The sequence below is a fragment of the Prionailurus viverrinus genome, chromosome D4, assembly GCF_022837055.1.
Source record: "Prionailurus viverrinus isolate Anna chromosome D4, UM_Priviv_1.0, whole genome shotgun sequence".
Taxonomy (NCBI): domain Eukaryota; kingdom Metazoa; phylum Chordata; class Mammalia; order Carnivora; family Felidae; genus Prionailurus; species Prionailurus viverrinus.
This window is the reverse complement of record NC_062573.1, coordinates 40,698,065-40,718,673: the sequence shown is the minus strand read 5'-3', so window position 1 is coordinate 40,718,673 and position 20,609 is coordinate 40,698,065. Positions and strand designations below refer to the sequence as shown.

Here is a 20,609-nt window from a genome sequence, read left to right as displayed (position 1 = left end):
TCTCTCCTACTGAGTAACCATTCATCATCCTTCAGATTTTTTTCCATGTATCACTTCTTCAGAGATATCTATTTTAACTCCCGGATGAGGCCAAATGCCCCCATTCTAAACTCCTATGAAATGACATACCTATCTTGTATAGCATGTCTTAGCCATAATTTTATATTTTCTACATAGTTATTGGCTTAATATCTATCCTCCCTAGTAGATAGTAAGCTATACAGGAGGGTGAGCAATGTTCTTTCTGTTCACTACTGCATCTTTAGCACCTAACACAGCACCTCAAATAATGTAGGTGTTTCTAGACAAGGCACTAGTTTACCAGCAGTGTGCTAGGTGCTATTTTTTTTTTTAATTTTAGAGAGACAGAGAGAGCATGAGCAGGGAAGAGGGTCAGAGGAAGAGAGAGAGAGTGCAGAGCCTGGCATGGGACTTGATTCCACAGCCCTGGGATCATGATCTGAGTCAAATCAAGACTCAGATGCTTAACCAACTGAGGCACCCAGGTGCCCAGCTAGGTGCTATTGATAAAACATTAAAGAAGATGAACTTTTCTCTTTGCTGATAGAGCTTCTAAACTTGTGTAAGAGAAAGGTAATCAATAGGTATGCACAAAGCAATGTGTGGTAGGGGTTAAAACAGGAGAGGTTCCAGGGAAAACCAAGCTGCAGAGGGTTCTGGAAGCCTTCCCAGAAACAAAAGACGTAAATAATAGTGATATGTAGGCACTTTATGTATTAACGTATGTGCTAATGTATTATGTTATGTGTAAATGTATTATGTATTAATTCACACTGATCTTCATCTAAGAGGGGGCAAATAAGGAAACTGAGGAGCAAAGAAGGTATGTGACTTGCCAAGTTTGCTCAGCTAATTAGAAGGAGAGCTGGATTCAAACCTAGACAGTCTGGCTCCTACTTCTGTGTTCTTAACTCACATTGCATTAAGTTTTTGAGTTGCCTAGTCAAAAAAGAGTCAAGAGACAGGCAGGGTTCCAAACAAAGGGTAAAGCAAAAACAAAGACTGAGCAAAAAAGAACTCTAAGCTTTAGAGAAACTGATTGATCAGATTGCATTTTTAGAAAGAAAAAAAGAAAAAAAAATCACTAGCTATAATACGGAGACTGGATTTGGAGCAAGGCAAGGCCTATAACAGTTTACCCTTTTCCCACATCCACCGTTAAAATCCTCTGGGACATGTGTTCCTTGGAAGACCATAAGTGAATACTGCTCTATCCAAACCAGACACTGAATGAAGGTTTGATTCGCTATGTGGGTCATCACCTCTTATCAAGACCACAAACGGAAGACTACGTTGAAGTAAGCATTTTACAAGTATACATGCTTTGGCCCAAAGAGGGATTCTGACTCGGTTCAGAACAAATTCATTCCCAGAAAGTTCACCTAACTTCAATGTTCCAGAACTTGAAAGAACTTTTATCCTATCAAGTCTATGTGTAACAATGAGGAAATATAAAAGGACAATTACTACTAACCACTTCCTCTGGGGAAAAAAAAAATTCAAAAGGGACATAGTTAAAAAAAAAATAGTAAGCTGGTTTTTCCTCCTCATATCTTTGAAGGGATGTGCTGGGAAAGAGGGTGGCAATGCTAGATCAGGCATTTTTGCACATATTATCCACAGGGAAATCTAAATCTATAACCATCATCATAAAATGAAACAAGAAGCAAATCAGAAAGGAATGAATGAAGGGCAAGTGATAGCCAAGGGGTTTACAATAATCAATTATTAAAATGCTTTAAAAGAGCAAAGAAAATGCTTATCAGATCAGCAAAGCACCTTTTAATAAATAATATGATTTGGGTTTAATTAATGGCCTAATTACGGTTTTACCCAATAGGCTTAAATGCTCCAAAGGAACAGTTTGAGTCTCTTTGGTAGATAATCTGTGTTTTAAAAAATGTTCTAATTACATATTTGCTTGAGTAAATAATGTGAATTTTACAAAACTGCCTAATGATATATTTATGTGACTATATTTACCCAAATGGCCTCTCATTCTGTACTAATGGAGCAGGGTTTACTGCTCCAGGGAGACATGGAAACATGGGATGGCTCCAGCCTTCACCCTAGCACCCCTCTTATTCTCACACCGTTCTCACTCTCTTTCACCCCAAAACACACCACAGCAAGCGTATGACCCACTTATTCATCATCAATTTAAACAGGGAAAAAAATGTTTTCCTCGGCCTTTTGTGTAAACACATTCTGCAGAAAGGGTACAGACTTGAAAAATGAGTAGTAATACTGTACTAATACTCCATTAAGAGAGGATAATGAGACTGTAACCAAGACAGGACGTTCAAGGTTTAAGGAGCTGCATAATGTATTCTGTTGTTTATATAGGGTCTTATGATGCCTTACAAAAATCCAACTCTATGTGTTAGAACCCATAGAATGCTATGACTTAACACCACATATCGATTCATATTGGGTAACAGAGAAGTCCTAGAGAAACTGAGTGTGGATCTCCCAGCTTTACGATCGATGGTGCGTGTCCGTTCATGAGTTGTAAGTCACATTCACATGTTCAAAGATACAGATCTAAACAACCCAGCATCTATCTACACATAAAATTGGATGAAGAAACAAAGTTCCATCTCACAGTTTTCTCATAAAATCTCACTCTTAGTAGACATTTACTGTTCAAAATTAGGTGACACTTGATTCTCTAAACAAGTAAACGTGACCCAGGGAAGGAAACACAGCATTTACATTTCCAGTCATTTTCCGAACAAGATGAGATGATTTACCAAAATACATACAAAAAATAAAAAAAAAAGAATATAATAAATGGTTGAGAGAACAAGGGACTAAGGACAAATAGGTGAGAGAACAGAATCAAGGAATAAGATTAGCATCCCATTTCAAGCACGCAGTAAGAGCCTACAGGCCATAAGCTTCCGAGAGGCCAAAGCAGAGCAAGAAACATTTGCACAAGTCAATCAAGTCAGATAATCAGCAGGATTCTAAAATAATCTCTCCTATGCTTCTCATAAATGGGACACCTTGTATGCACAATCTTTTCAACCACACCTCAATAGAGGACAGTAAGTTTCCTATGACTGTGAGTTACCATTTAGGTCAAGGAAGGCATCCCATACTTTGAAAAATGGAATGATAGCAAATGTAACATTGACTGTGCTGATCACAGTGGGATCCCTCTTGGATGATTCAGAAGGCATTCCAATAATTGCAGGGACTCAGGGCCCTCATTATAGGCACTAATTGTATTTTACTATAATTGGGCAAAATTGCTGCTTAATTGAGAGTTCAACTGATACAGTGCCAGATGAACTAATTTTCACCTTAATAAATGTGTAATTACTTATTGAAATTTTGAATCCCACTGTTGACGCCCTCATATACTACTTCTTACTCTGGGCACCACCTCACAGAGTTCAGACAGATGATCCCATTGCTCAGACCATGAGACTTGTGATTCTGAACTGTGGAGTCAAGGTGTCCACAACATGGAGCCCAAAGCACCCCAGTCCACGCATCTCTTCCCTCCAGTCCGGCAGCACGAGGCTGTTTGCCTGCAGGACAGCAGCAGCAGCTCCATCTGTTTACTCTGGCCTCCTTTGCTTGGATCAAGTAGGAAATGGAAGGCACTCATCTGAATTTTTCAGAAACTTTGCAGTAATTGAAAAGAGAAGGTGACAAAGAGGCGGGGGGAGCTGTTTGGCAACTTAATTATACTGGCCACTCCGTGGGCTGCATAATAAGGCAAAGGCGTATTTTTGAAATAGTACCACGCGCAGAGCAAACCATAACTCCAAGCACTTTGTAAAGGAGCCCATCCACTCAAGTAGTCATTTATAATTAGGATGTGAAGCTCGGCCCTGCAGTCATTTATTATTGAAATTGCCTTAAGGTGATCTCCCAAACAACTTCATCTCTTGATTTACCTCCTCCTCCTCCCCTTTCTAAAAGCAGCAAATGGAATACACGGGATTAGTCTCTTAGGAGCAAATAAGCAGAGATGAAATGCAGCCAGGAGCTAATGCTTGGCAGCGCCCAGAAGGGAGGTGCCAAGAGGACATGGGTGGATCATGGGAGAATTGATTGGAAAGATTCTCTGTTCCCAGAAGAGAGCAGGCTTCAATGGTTTCTCTCAAGTTTTATTGCACATTAGCAGAACCATATGCTCTGCTCGTGTGGGCAGCACCTGGGGGGGGGGGGGGCGGGCGGGAGCCCATCATCATCAGACTGAAATGCAGAGTTGAGAAGTTTCTGTTTAGAAAATGAGCTCTAGAATGGCTGCAGAAGGTGCACCTGTCCTCAGCCTCCACATAATATATTTCTTCACGTGGCGTCTATTCAAGTTGGGTTTTTTCCATTCCATGTCCACCAAGAGAAGAAAAAAAAAGCAACTTTCTATTACTCTGAAACACACGGAGAAAAGATTCTATCTTTTTAAGAGGATGGCAGGTAGTTGGAGGGAGGGGGGAAAGGCAAGAAGAGAATGTTCTTTTCAAGACTTGAAATCAATATGTCTTATCAAACCCAAATCAAATTGTATACGCCAAAGTCATTACACCCAGAGCCTACTTTTTAGGAATAAATATTTTGCCCTAGGATTAAATCCCATTATGTCACAGAGGCTGAGTTTCTTCAGCCAACTGGAAAAACTGTGACATGTAAAACCTGATAGCATCTATATACAGTGGGAGATGCAGGAACCATAGAATCTTCAAGTTTAAATGAGAAACCCCGCCATTTTTTTGTGTCCTAGCTTGGAACTTTGCCACTTTAGGCTGCTCTGGATGGGAAAACTCTATTTGGAATAAGTCATATTTGTCTCCAGGGCCTGGCCTGGCCCCTGCTCTCTGCTCAGTGCACCTCCACTGCTTCTACTGTGCTATCACATAGTGTTCCCAGCTCATCCGCTTTGAAGCCCATCCTCTTAAACCGCTCTTCCTTGCATTATCCCACACTGTAGTCTTTTCTGGCTTCTTGTTCACCAAACGTTGCTGTTTCATTTGCTACTTTCTCAGGAAATTGGTGACAAATGAGAGAGTTTTACTCAATACTGAGATAAAATGTGAATGTGTTACACCCTCCAAAAAGCAGATTTATAGTTAACAGAGGTCTCGATGGCTCAGCTCATAGAAGAGTCTTTGGTAGAACTTTAGGAAACATGGCAGTACGGGAGGAAAATGATCTGTCAAGTCATGTCTTTCAGCCTACTCAAGCAAATCACACTTGATCAGTTAGGGTGGATCTGCCTGCCAGTAACTTAAATTCTGACTTGAAAGGACAAAATAATGGGGATATTTACTATCCCATGTAAGAAGCCCTGAGCACTAAACAGGTGTAAGGCTGTCCCATCTCTCTGTGTGCCCAACTCAGCCTGTCCCCCAACTTGTCCCAGCTAAACTTATGTTGCCAAGATGCCAACCATAGTTAGAGGCATCCCACAAAGACACAACCACATCCAGAAGAAAAGCAAACATCGTGTTCTATATATCTATCAGAGAGAAAACATTTTATAATTGCTCACCAGCGATCTTCTCACGTGTCAGTAGCCACAATAAGTTCCTATGCTCCTTCCTAACCTGGTCATGGTCAAGGGCAATGTGTAAATTATGCCTGGCTTAGACTACTCATACACTCTTTTAGTCACTGAGGAGAAGGCAGGACCTCCCAAACCAAAATCTAGATTCCTTACATATTGAACCCAGGAAAACTTAAATGTCAGTCTGGTCTTATATCTTTAACACACTTTGGTTTAAATTCAGTAATCATGTTCTTCTTTCTGCAAAAGGTTCTGCCATGCTTTGAGCTGTAGGGATCTCAGTACAAGAAAAAGAAGAGAAAGAAAAGAAGAATTAAGAGATAAGGCAAAAACAGTGGCATCTGAATGCTAGACCCCGAACAGGGTCCAGAAGGTTTTTTACATGATTGCCAGTTTCCCATAACCATTAGCCTTCACAATAACTGAAAACTCGGAAGCAAATGGGTGTGGCAGACCACAGAAATCAAATTAGGAGCCGTGGAGTACAAACCTGGGAGGGGTTGCCCATGGCCAACTGCGTTGGTGATGTAGGAACCGGAAGTAATATTGTACAGACAGGTCAAAAGCACCAACCACAGTGGACATGGTATTCTTCCAGAAGTCGAGACAACTAGAAAAATATACCTTAAGCCTTTGTTTTATTGATCCAAAGTGAAGAAAACTAGCCACATCCATGGCTCCAAATGTCATTTAAGTGAATTCCAGTGATTAAAAAGTGAAATGAAACTTGAAGCCTTTTCTGAAAAGTAAGTTCTACAGGCAAACAGGGTAGAGGAAGGGTAGGCACTCTGCCCCACATGTGCTCATCTGCTAACAAACTTCATAGTACTAGGACCTCTATGACGTGGCATTTCACAGAATGTCTTGTCCTGTGAAGAATATGGTCTAAACTTATCCTAAATAGGGGCAAGATCTTCCTCATCTTTACAGCATTCCCTAGTGCTTGGAATAGTGCTAATTACTAATTACCAGCTATTAATCTAAATTTATGAAAAAACCAATTGCTTGGTTTGAAAAACTGCTGAATACCCTTGAGTTGTTTACAGTGCGTTCTATGTAACAATATAGGGAAGAGACATGTCTCAAAAGTTTCTGTGAAATATGTTAAAGCAGAAATTTTAAATGCTTAATATTTCATCCTTTACTAATTAAAAAACCAAGATCGCCAGAATCACAGTTGTGCAACAGTCGTGTATTTATCATCGTGAAAATAGCAAGACATACCAGTATATTAACAATTCTGGATGAGAGGGTCACTTCCAGAAGTCAGGTTTCATATACTAGTGTACTGAGACCTATCTGTGTGAGTCAAGAGGGGTCTCCCTCAGGAGCCAACACTGGAGCTGTGGCTTGACAGCTCTTCACCTTCACAATAGCCAAGAGCCAAAAGGACAAACCAGAACTCCTGTGCTATTGTCACTGTATCACTGTCCAGGTAACACCAAGTGATATAAAGGAAAACTTGTAGCAAAAGAACACAACATTTTACCCAGTGGATTTCTGAACCATTACATCCTAGCGGTTGGGTAAGTATTCATCCTTCTCTACTGATTTTGACAAACAATATTGTCTCCTGTAAAATACAGGTATAAGACGGACGTTTAGGGATCTTGCTGAGTGAGCATCGCCAAACCAACTAAAACTTGCCTTGAGCTTTCCTTGAGGAACTGCCGTACTTAACTAATGGCCGCCCTTCCTGGAAGCCATGTCCAGCATCCATCTGTATTAAATAATGTGAAGTAAAAAGTGTTTCCCTTTGCTTCATCCTGCCAAAAAGTGCCTGAAATTCTGGCCATTAGTATCACTCAAATGATTCAAGTAAACAACTAGGGAGCACTCACTATATAAGGGTAATACATTGATGAATTGTGAGAAAGTAAAAAAAGAAAAACAGACACAATCTCTACTTTATAGAGTATATAACCCACTATGGGAAAGGATGAATATGGAAATTACTGTAATTCAGTATATGCCAATAGAAGAGAGCAAAGAATATAGTAGGGAGGATGAGAGCTAAAAGAGATATCATCCAATTGGAAAAGCAACTGGGAAAACTCTTAGTCAAAAGTGTATGTGAAAAGAATCTGACAAGATAGATTTTTAACAGAAGAAATAGTGATAGCATATAAATAAGACCGACACATGTGTCAAAGCAGAGAGACCTCTCCTTTGTCTATAGACTCCTTTCAAAGTGGGCAATCCAAAATGGTTACAACTTAACCCAAGGACACTGTAGCGAACAGCTGGCAGACAACAGGATTCAGAGGAAAGAAGATAATTGACAGGGAGGTTTCAATGGTCAAGAGAAGCCCTTAAAAGGTCCAGAACACGTGGTACAATAGGCAGATCCTGAAGCTTCTGGGGGCAGCATGAGCTCACTGGTCAGTGAGACGGGCGATCCCAAAATGAGTTTTGTCTTGTTTGCCATTTATTCTTGGGCAGCCTCTAACCTCAACGTGCATTAATCTGCCTTGACAAAGCAAAAAGAAAATAAATCCAATGATGCACTTTGCTTGAGAATGTGGAATCTATATTGAGGCCAACCTCAGGGAAACAGGAAATCAGAGTGAAGGTTACAGCTCTGACAGTGACCTGGGCCGGCTGAGCTTTCATTCCTTTCTAGGTCACACTGACATGAAGCCCAGAGACAGCTTTGAAATCTGCCGAAAAAGTCAGCACATGCCAGGATGGAATGGGATTCCACACCCCTTTGCTTTTAGAGGCAAAAAACTCTCAACAGAAATAGTCTAGTGCTTTAAACAAAGCACTGCCTCGCCTAATCATTCTTATATTTCTAAAAAGCCTCTTGATAGCCACAAAGTAAGAAAACAGTAAAATGACCACAGATAAATGTGCTAAGGACACAAATAATAAATCCAAAGGAAAAAGGTACAGGCATGTTCTACTCACTTATAATCCAGGGCAAATTAGAAAAACTGGATGCCATTTTTCACTTACTAAATTAGCCATTTTAAAGTTAGAATATTCTATTTGATAAAGATATACTGAAGCCCTTTCTCGTAGAGCAGAAGCATTAAATACTGGTAAGAGGCTTCGACTCAGTAATTAATCTTTGGGAATTTATTCTAAGAAAGTATATTTTATCTATTTATAGGTCACATTCACATCATAATTATTCCTAATAATGCAAAATTATAAACTTTATTTTAAATGAAAGAGCAGGATCAAATGTTCTGTTTTTATAACTATTGAAAACAGTGACATGGAAAGTACATGGAACTCAGAAAATTCTTATGAAATAAATCAAGATACAAAACTAGCTGCATATTATGATCACAAGAAAATAGAAAATAACAATCCTTGTTCTGTTTGGATGTTGAGATTCCAAATTACTTTTTCTTTTCTCTCATCCTTACATTTTCTCTAGTACTGATATACTGATCTAATAATTTTGAAAACCTATGCATTTTTTAAAACTCTCTTATTCGTGAATTTCTAACTGCCATTTGATTTCAACAAGGCTATTTCACCACAATATTTAAAGTACCTTCAAGTTGGTATTTGGTCTTATCCAGTTTCACCCAATAAAGAAGAAACTATTGCATAAGGAACAGCATTTGGGAAGGAGGCCCAGTTCCTGGTGCTGATGGACGGTTCGGGAGTTACCATGCCAATTCCTTGCTTCACCACCTCCAAACCCCACACACTTACCCTTGTGGCTACATTCACCTCTCTGTGCTCCGCAAATAAGATTTGCAAACCTTAGGCTTTGTCGGACACCTGTTTTTAGCTTTAAAAAGCACAGGATTCCATGTTGTCTCACCTCTGCAATCCCATAAACTTAAGTCACTTAATTTCTGGTCCATCACCTAATATATGGACCAGAAATTTATATATGATATATAAAATACTCTTTTATAAAAGAAATTTATATATGATATATATGATACATGATATATAAAAGATTCTTTTATACAAGAAATTTATATATGATATATATGATATATGATACATAAAAGATTCTTTCATGTTAAGTGACAGATGTAATAAGATTTTTAATTTATTACGGTAATATCAGGCCTTGGAATCCTTCTTTGCTTTACGAAAATACTTCATTGTGGTAGAAAAGGAGACCTTGACAGTATTAGAGGTAAAGCGTTCTAAGCAGAGCCTTCATTCCTGCTTTTGTGCATGTGAGTTACAAGGAAAGAAAAGAAAGGAAAGGAAGAAAGAGAAAGGGAAGGGGAAGCAGCAAGGTGGCAAAAAGCGCAAGTGTTAATGGAGACAAGTGGCAGCGTCCGGGAGAAGTCCCTGGCGAGGCAGTGGCTGCCAGGCCTCCTGTGTTTAGCCGTGTGGATATGACCGACATACATTCAAGAGATGTGCTATCCTCAGCAGCCTCATGTCTGTGACTGCTGTGAGTGGCCCTTATTGAGTTGAGCAAAAAAGATTTAGCAAAGAAAACACACACTCACCAGGGGCAGAAAATGGAGGCCAAGGTGGCCAAAGCATAAGCTGTTACAGAAACTGAGGAAATCTCGGGAAGGGCTTCAGACTTCCCCAGTTCTTGGAACAGGGCTTCAATCAATCTTGAAATTCAAAGACTCCCGGCCGACTTCCACGGGAAAAAGTTAATGGCAGAGAAAAACCTAAAATCCAAAGCTTTAGACCCTAGGTCAGTTTTTGCACCACAATTTCATGCTGCCTCTCAATTCTATTTCCTATTTATATCCATTCTAACAGGCTATATAAAACATAACTGTCATAGAACAAAAGGGACGGATAGGATAGGGAGAAGAGGAGGAAATGTCCTTTAAACTGAAATGTGCTTTTTTGGTACTGAAGGATCCCTTCAAACACCTGCTATAAGAACAGACTATTAAATAGCGATTGAAATGGCAAAGATAAATGATCAATTAGCTTTCCCTGTTACTTTTGTTCTTCCTTCCTTCCTTTTTTCCCTGTCTCACTTTCCTCCTTTTTTTTCTTTCCTAGTAATCATTCACTGCTCCATGGGAGATGCTAAGTTTCCCAAGCCTCAAACCCATTATCAGAAGATGGGGTATACCACTACTTTCTGATCCATAAAGGAAAAAGCCAGAACACATCATGAAGCGTTTGGGAGAGTGAGAAGCTGTGGTAGCTCTTGGGGCCATTTCTTGCATACATTTTCCTTTGGGGTTCCACTCTGGCCCTAAGATTCGGATTCCCCAGATTTGCTAATATTCTGCATGGGGAAGAAAGAGCTGGGGAGAAGGGAGGCCATAACCTCATCTCTTCCCTCTCTAACTCATCAGAGTTGTGCGTTGAGGAGAAGCTTTGACAAAAGTCTAGCTCTCCAGGAACGACCAAGACGAAAGGAGTTTCTCTGTGGCCCTTCTTCGAACGTAACCAGCTAACTCGGTGAACCTGTATTGAGAAATGAACAATAACACGGTGAGCCAAAGGCATTTACGGGTGATGGAGGATAGGACAGACAAATCTTCACTTTGTTTCTATCCTGTTCTCTTTCCAAGGGGTCATCAATCTCCCTCCGCCTGTGAGCCAGCCCGTCTCCAGGAGCATCACCAAGCATGACAAGCCTCCGAGATTCGCTGCCACAGCTGCTGTTCTCCACCTAAAGTGTGGCACTGGTTGCTGTTCGGCACTAGTTTGTACCCCATTTTACCTATCACACTGGTAATTAACGTCAGCGGCCTCTTGTGCTTGCGAGTGTGGTCCATGGACCGGCAGTCGTGTCATCACCTGGGACCTTGTTAAAAATGTGGAAACTCGGGCCTCACACTGAATCAAAAGCTGCATTTTAACAAGAATGCCAAGTGAGTCTGATGCCCACTACAGTCTGAGAAGTGCTTTAGGGAAATTTGAAGGGTTGTACCCCTTCAATCTACCAGTCACTTGGGAATGTGATTACTTTGAGTGGCATAATAAAACAAAGGCTTCAATGTAGCTGCCCCTGTGCTCACCACTTAGCAGCTGTGTGTCACCGGGCAAATTATATAACATCTCTGATTCTCACCTCCTAATATGTTTAATAATAATAACAATAAAATCTTTATCCAAAAGTTGTGAGGACTGAGACAATGTATCTAAAATATGTAACCTAAATCGGGCCACAGTAGGTAGACCTTTGAAGTCATAGATTCAAAGTGTGAGAAGAGGCTTTGAAGCCTCCTTTTTTTGTCAGATGCTCATCTTGCCTCGGCGAGCTCAGCTTCAGCCATTACCTGAAGCTGATGAATTGCAACTCTGTCTCATGGACAGCCCTTTACTCAAGAGTTTACTTCCTTTAGATAAAGGCCAGCTACCCCAAAATGTTTGTATCAGACTCCACTGGATTTGAGATTCGTTCTTAGTGTTTTGCTATTTTATTACATTTTATTTTGGTTTGCTCTGCTTGCTTTGCTTTCTTTTTAGTCAAGAATCCTCAAGCACAAAATTACTGTAACACTGGAACAGAGATGTCCCAAACTAACCATTCAGAGGTGGTATGCACTCAAGACCCTACAAAAGGTAAAATGCATCAGTTTAACAGCTCTTCAGCAGAGATGAGATTCTTAATTCAGAAAACATGTGCTGAGCACTGATTTTCTGCTGAGTATTGTAAGAAAAGAGATAAAATAATAAAAGTCATTGCCTTTGAAAGATTTTGTCTTTAAAAAGGTAATGCAATAAGGATGCCAGTTGGTTAAGCATTCAACTCAGCTCAGGTCACGATCTCATGGTGTGTGGGTTCGAGCCCCGCATCGGGCTCTGTGCTGACAGCTCAGAGCCTGGAGCCTGCTTCAGAGTCTGTCTGTCTGTCTGTCTGTCTCTCTCTCTCTCTGCTCTTCCTCCACTCGTGCTCTGTCAAAAATGAATAAACGTTAAAAAAATTTTTTAAGTGATGCAATAAATGCTATGGAAAAAGAAAAAACATAACATTTGGGGAGTTCATAGGAGGGACATCTAGACTATTTCTAGGGCTGGGTGGGGTATTCTGGGAAGATCTCCCAGGTAAAGTCTTATTTAATGTGTGAAATTTTAAGCAAATTGTTTACAGAGCTATCAGTTCACTCAGCAATAAGAAAAAACTGACTGGGTTCACATCCTAACTCAGAGGTTGAGTAAATTATTAACCCTTCAAAGCTTCCCCTTACATATAAACATAACAGAAAAAAATGTTAGTACATACATCATAGATTAATTGTAAGAATGAAATAAACATGTATCTATAGCTGGTGCTCAAGAAATACTTGCTATTTTAGGAGAGCCTAGGTGGCTCAGTGGGTTGAGCGTCCGACTCTTGATTTCAACTCAGGTCATTATCTCATGGGCGTAACATTGCACCCTGCAGTGAGCTCTGCACTGACAGCATGGAACCTGCTTGGGATTCTCTCTCTCCCTCTCTCTCTCTGCCTCTCCCCACCTTATGTGTGCACGAGTGCCCCCTCTCTCTCTATCTCTGTCTCTATCTCTCTCATGATAAACTTCGAAAAAAAAAAAAAAGAAATACTATTTTAGTTCTTTCTGTTTGCACATATTGGTGTAAGAATAACTACCCTACCTCTTATCAGAATTTCTATGTGAAGTGGGTCAAAATTATGATAGATTACTGGTATAGTCCCAAGAGGAACTATGTATACACACACACACACACACACACACACACACACATCTTTGTATATATACACATTTATGTATACATACACACTTACATACATTTACATATATAGAAAATGGTGAAAATTAAGAGGAAGAAATGCTTAGATAGGTAGTAAGCAAAAGCCTCTGGGACAACCAGACCTCAAAGATGCCTCAAAGTCAACCCATCCAATATCAAATTACAATCTCACCAAAAGTTCCTCTTCCAGCATTGTTCATCTCAGTGAATGATAACACCCTCCAGCCATTGTCAAGTCAGAAACAGAGAAGTCATCTTTGACATCTCTTTCTCCCTAGTGTGTCCATATCACATCCACCACTCAAACTTGATGACTTGGTCTCCTAAATCCACCACACGACTCTCACTCTTAAATCCCTTCACAATGTACATCTGGTCACAGGGGGTGCTGGCATCCAATACATGCAGGACAAATACCTGCTCTCTTAATGAACGTATCATTTAACAGAAGATGCAAGAAGGTGTAGCCAAAAGAAAAAGAAAACTATTTTTTAATCTACCTAGGAAGTACCAAACTACAATTCATTGCATTTCTGTGCAAATGTTGTAGTTTGTTGGTAGGGAAAAAACAAGTAAGTAAATGGTAAGATCTCTAATAGCAAAGAAGAGTGAAATATAACATCAAAACTTCACATTTAGAGGTACAAATGATCAAAGAGATGTAGAGAAGTCTTTAAAATGGGGTCAGCATGCTAAGGCCCATATGTCAAATCTGGTCTTTATTTTGCTGGAATGCAGCACACCCATTCTTTTACTCTTGGCTTTGCCAGCCTTCCTGCTACAGGGCAGAGGAGAACGGTTGCAACAGACACTGTAGGGCGTACAAGGCTAGCATATTTGCTCTCTGGCTCTTTATAGAAAAGGCTTACCAACTGTGCTTTAGAAAACATTTTTAAAAAGGCCTATGTAATCTTTTTTTTTTTATTTAAATTCAAGTTAATTAATATACAGAGTAGTCTTGGCTTCAGGAATAGAACCCAGTGATTCATCTCTTATGCATGACACCCAGTGCTCATCCCATAGAGTGCCCTACTTGATGCCCATCACCCACTTAGCCCATCCCCCTACCCACCTCTTCTCCAGCAACCCTCAGTTTGTTCTCTGTACTTAAGAGTCTCTCAGGGTTTGCCTTCCACTCTGCTTGTATCTCATTTTTCCTTCCCTTCCCCATGTTCATCTGTTGAGTTTCACCAATTCCACATATGAGTGAAGTCGTATGATATCTGTGTTTCTCTGACTAATTTCTCATAGCATAATATATTCTAGTTCCATCCATGTTGTTGCAAATGGCAAGATTTCATTCTTTTTCATTATTTTTGATTGCTGAGTAATACTCCATTGTATATGTATGCCCACCTATTCTTTATCCATTCATCAGTCGGTGGACATTTGGGCTCTTTCCATGATTTGGCTATTGTTGCTAGTGCTGCTATAAACATTGGTGGGCATGTACCCCTTTGAATCAGCATGTTTGTATCCTTTGGATAAATTCCTAGTAGTAAGGGTATATATTTATGTAAATAATGTGAATTCTGATAGAAAACAGTGTACTCTGTGTTTTTAAAACTTGTGAAGAGATTATAAGGGAAGGGAGACCAAGGACCGAGTTTAGGTTGAGGCTGGTGGGGGCCAAATGATAGCCTTGAAGAGAATGGGGTCCTAATGCCTGGAACCTGTGTTTTCTTATTTGGAAAAAGGGTCTTTAAGGATGTGATTATATTAAGGGTTTTGAGATGAGGAGATGATCCTAAAAGATTGGGGGGGGGGGGATGCTAAATGCTGTCACAAGTGTAAGAGACAGGTAGGAGGCAATTTACACACACACACAGGAGAATGTAATGTGAAGACGGGGGCAGAGATTGGGATGACACAGTCACAAACCAAGGAAAACCAATGATTGCCAGCAGCTACAAGAGGCTAAGTTACAGATTCCCCCCAGAGCCTCCAGGGTGAGCTCCAGTCCTGATGGCACCTTGGTTGTGGAATACTGGCTTCCAAAAGTTTGAGAAGATAAATTTTCATTGTTTTACGCACCCCAAGTTGTGGTAATTTCTTACAGAAACCTCAGGAAAAGTTGGGCCCGTCTGTGCACAAAGAAGTTAGGAGTGCGATGTGATTTTACCACAACATGTAAGGCACCTGGAAGTTTGTATTTAATGCCATGCAATTCTGCCAAATGAGGAAGTGTTGCATTAAAAACATAGCACTTAAGAGTACCATGTCCCAGCACCAGTGAGCAGCGACCAGTATTTCGTCTTTCAGACCTCCATCACTTTCCTGTCTTATTTTTATAATAACCTGACTATGCCCCACCAATAGGATTGACAAATGTTAGAATTCGTAGACCACCTATGCTAAACCAAAGAAGGAACATGAATGCAGAAAGGAGTCCTTTTATCATCTCAACCCTGCTACTAAACAATTTTATTAAACTTAGTTAAAACTCTTAATTTCTGAGTCATCACCTAAAACCCCCAAAACACACACACACACACACACACACACACACACACACACACAAACACACACACACACACACAACATGAAAAGAAGAGATTATTTAGGTGACAAATGTAATAAGATTACAAAAAGCTATTATGGTGATGTTGACAACAGAACCCTTTTTTGTGAGGAAACTGTCTTTGCTTGAGAAAAATACCTATTTCCAATGATGCGGGGCCCCAAAGGTGTCCAAGAGAGTTAATGTGCTTGACATGAGACAATTAGAAATGTTTGGGGTTTTATTTTTGATCTGTGAGTGAGAAGGAAGGAAGGAGAGACAAGAGGGAAAGGAGAGTTGGGGATAGAGATACGAGCAGGTTGAAGGGAAAGATCCTAGCACTGAGCCTGCTTCAGATCCGCTGTCACCCCCCTCTCTCTGCCCCTCCCCAGCTTGCACTCTCTCTCTTTTTCTCTCTTTCAAAAAGTAAATAAACATTAAAAAGGGGGAGGGGGCACCTGGGTGGCTTAGTCAGTTAAGCGTTCAACTTTGGCGCAAATCATGATCTGAACGTTTCCTGAGTTTGAGCCTTGCGTCAGGCTCTGTGCACTGACTGCAGAGGGTTCTCTCCTTCAATCTCTCTCTTTCTGTCTCTCTCTGCTCCTTCCTTGCTCACACTCTCTCTGTCCCTCTCACAATAAATAAATAATGAATTAAAGAAGAAAGATCCTGCTGGCCGATGACATTAGTGCCTTCTTTCCAGACTTCTTCAAACTGGCCTTGTCCAGGTCACCTGCCCACAAACCACAAGGCACCCCCCAGGCTTATTCTTCTGAACCTTCTCCCAAGACACCAAAAAGATGCTATCAGACTTATTTCTAGGTTCACCTATGGAGCGGCTACAGCGATTTGAGGGGCCAGACTTAAAAGATAAGAAGCATCAGGTGATAAAAGCAGAGCAGTTGGGCTCTAAGACCACATTTCTCCTTTCCTGCTTGTGATGCATAAAGTTCCTTGAAAAGGAAAGAGCACACAGCTTATATTAAATAATTCACATAGTAAAGGCTGAAAATGCAAATGAATTTCAAGCCACAATTCTTCACTAAGTAAGTGCTCTTGTTTGATAGGAGAGCAGGTGCAAGGAGACCTAACATGCCAGGAAGAGAGGACAGATGTCTGCAGAGGAAGTACTGAGGACCGGAGAGGAGTTTGGTCATGGAAGGTAGACCCAAGTGACTTCACAATGTGCCAAAACTTGTCTCTACCTACATCTGGGCAAGGCAGAAAGAAGCCATCAGATGGGAGTTTGGAAAATATTTGCAGAACCTTATCACTTCTTACTACCTCCAGTACCTCTGTCCCCATTCAAGCTACGGTCACATCCAGCCTGGATGCAGCTATAACCTCACCACGGGCCTGATGACATCTAGGGTTCATTCTCTATGTTATCATCAGGGGGCTATTTCCTTATGTTAAATCACATTACTCCCCCGTCCAAAATCCTAGAAAGGCCTCAGTTCACTGAACATGATAGCTCAAGTCCTCACAGTGTCTCATGAGGCCCTGCCTGACCAGGCCGTCATCTGACCCCATCTCCTACCACTTCCCCCCACCCCTCTCTCAGTGTCAGCCACACTGGCCTCCTTACTAGTTTTCAGACTTCCTGTCTGACCTGTCCCCTCCCTGGAACACTCCTCCCACCTTATCCACGGGGCTACCAACTCTCTTCCTTCCTTCAGGCTCTCTGTTTGAATCTTACCTAGTCAGTGAGGCCTCCCCTGAACACCCAAAATGATGCCTGTGCTCCTTCCATCCCTTGTCCATGCCTAAAACTCCCAATCCCCTTCATCTACTCTGTTCTCATTTATTTCTTAGCATGTATCACTTCTCAGAGTATTACATACTGAAAATATAATATAATATAATATAATATAATATAATATAATATAATATAATACAATATAATATTAGTGTTGACTATCTCCCTCCATACCAACCCCTGGGAATATAAAACTATAGGAGGTCAGGGGTTTGTTGTTTGTTTTATTCCCTGATGTATAAAATGCCTGGCATTTAGTGGGTCCTCAAATAGCATCGGATATTGAATACAGAGTGAAGGTAAATTAGGAAACTATTTTCCATAATTAGTAATAATTAGCTTCAATAAGAATTACTGCTGTTCACTTATGTATTTAATAAATAATTGATGAGGGCCTACTCTATGCCAGGTACTGTTCTCAGTTCTGAGGATATTATAGTTGGCAAAAAAAATAGCCCCCAGGAGGTTGAATTCTAGGGTAAGACAGACAATTAAAATGAATAGGTAAAATATTTAGAATGTTGGGTGGTGGCAAAGGTTAAAGAGATAAATAAAGCAGGCAACGAGGCTAAAACTGATATACTATATACTTTTTAGGAACCAAATTAGATAGTATAATAAAAGTTCTTAGAGAAGTATGAGGCAATGGTTGAAAACTCTATACCATGTAACGAGCTGCATTTGTCCTATGCTTTTGGTTTTACTTGAAACAACTTTTTGCTGTGTCATACACCACTCAGAAACTCAGTGTGTATGTGACTCTTGCTTCAAACCCATAGCCGTTGCTTTCTCTCCTGTGGGAAGATCGTGTGGCTCACCAGGAAGGTGCAGCAGGCAGGACTTCACGTGCATTCAGTGATCCCCACACTCTCCCTCGATGGTGGCCGATTAGAAGAGAGGCAGACCAGAGTAGCCCCACGGGCTGACTCTCACCACACTTCAGCCACTCCTGTGGCATTTCACGCTCTGAGTAAGGAGTGAGGTTCCAAATAGCTTTACCCCTGTAAGAGTACCATTTAGTTACAGAATCTGTGCCAATTGATTTCATTTTCTTTAGGCTCCCTGGAAAGAAACAATACATGCTATCAGCAGAAAATCAGTTGTGGGAGCACTGGGCTCATCATGTATACCTTCTAACCCACTCAAACCTCCTCCCAAGCTATTTGCTGGCTAAGCCCCGTCTCCTTACTTCCAGAATTCACCAAGAGTCCTGTTCAATGACTTGCTTTGGCTGATAGAAGAGAACAGAAGTGACAGGTAGCACTTCCCAGTGGAAGTATCTAAGAGCTGTATTTACCTGTTCTCTTCCCTACTGCTGCAAACCCCAAATGTCACAGGGAGGCTGAAGTCTCTATCAGTCGGAACCTCTAAATAACTCCAATGATACTACTTAGCTTTGGACATGTAGTATGAGCAAAAAAAAATGTTTTAAGCCACTGACATTTTAGGGTTGTTTGTTACCATAGCACGATGTATTTTATCCTGAGTAAAACCACAACAAATGCCATTTATCAGCACCTGATAGTTTTTCCTTCCCTCTTAGGAAGAAGAGTACTAGGGCATTTGGTGTGTCTTATGAGAGATTAAGACATTGTTAAAAGATGAGGGGATTTATGCTGAGATGAAAGGGTTCAAATGCCTGGTATCTACCCTGGGACCCTGATTACTAGAGACGGTGACTCTGAGGGGCAATACAGAATGCCTCCAGAATACTCCCTGATACATCCCAAAAGAATTGATTTCAAGTTTCTCAAAAAAGCGGGAAGCTAACCTAAAAGTTTAATTAAAAAAAGTCATTAACAATAGAGGCCCTCTGAATCATGGGGAAGAAAATGAAAGCAGAAAAATGTTACCAGGGCAACTTTGTCACTTCAGCAGTTCTTAAAGTGACTGTGGAAGTGATAGCAATGACAGAGAGTACATGGGGTCCATCACAGCAAAAGGAAGAGCCATGATATTCACTTGCATCGAAGCGACATCCTTATGAAATGAGCTATAGGAAGAGTGTCCACTGTTAACACCTTTATGGCCAAGCAGAGCTTAACTCCAGAGCTGACAGCAGAATTTTATCTTCTCTAAGAAGACCTGATGAGCCACGCCAAGATCCTGCTTGGGAGGAAGGAGAGAGGGGCCTGTGTCTTTGACACACCACCATGGAGGCCCTAGATAGATTTTATTGTCACTGTGATTGCTACCCACATTCTTGACAGTCTTTCCCTAGACTGGTCTGGGAAATTAAGAACGTATGCAAAAATGGATACCTGTGTATAGGACCATCCAGAAGGATCTGGAATCTGTTGCAACAATCAGGCAAAAGAGTTGAAATCAAACACTACATTCATTGGATCTTGATGAAACAATGGATATGTTGGATCTTTAAACCTTAGCCTTTTAGGACAGCTACTTGGAAGCCAAATCCATCTTACCCTAAATGGGAGAGATTGACAGCAGTAAAACAGCATAAAAATTGAAGCCATGAGATGCTCCACCAAAAACGCATACTTTTAAGGACATCTTTATTTATATTTTCACAGTATTTTCTCTGAAGTTTATATAATAGCACATGGAGATTTTCATCCAAATACCAAGCATACACTACCAACAGCTTTAGACTTCTCAACCCCCTCAGCCTGTAAGTTGCTTCAGGGTAGAAATGGGTGCAATGTCTAGAACAGTCATTCCAGGAATTGTCTCTGAGCTATGGCTCCCATCACAGCTCACAGGCAGCAGCCTGAATCTGCTTTGCTTTAATCAGAAGAGATAGATGGAATGGAGCCCACTTAGTTCATGGCTGCCAGCCCTCCCCATCTCCCTCCCACAGACACGCATACAGGAAATCTGGCAGCTTCCTTCTCCCTTCCTGTCAGTCTCACTAGGCTAAGGAGCAGGCAGATGCAGGAGGGAGGGGGGAAGCAGAGGCTGCCAGAGCACTTGCCACATTCAGACTTGCCACTACGGGCCCCCGGTGCCCCGCATTCCTCTGGGATCTCTTCCCGGGTTCAAGTCGGAGAAATAGGTCTAAGTACCTGAACGAGATATCCCACAGGAAAGAAAGGCCCCAACAACCAGGGCAACAAATAAATGAGAGGATTTGGCCCTGATTAAATTCTATTATCTTTGAAACAGAGAATTGGGAGTTAGGCAGCATTTTCCACTAGCCACAGAAAATCTGGCGGAATGAGCT

The 20,609-nt window shown here is 41.0% G+C and overlaps 1 long non-coding RNA gene across 2 annotated transcripts in view; it reads left to right on the top strand.

Annotated features, from left to right (window-relative positions):
• Positions 1–14,955: 14,955 nt before the first annotated feature.
• The window catches only part of LOC125150356 (uncharacterized), a 39,425-nt gene continuing 33,771 nt past the window's right edge, over positions 14,956–20,609 (top strand). For both annotated transcript variants that reach the window (XR_007146329.1, XR_007146328.1), the window contains exon 1: positions 14,956–14,967. This is a non-coding gene — a long non-coding RNA (uncharacterized LOC125150356). The remainder of the gene's footprint in view (positions 14,968–20,609) is intronic.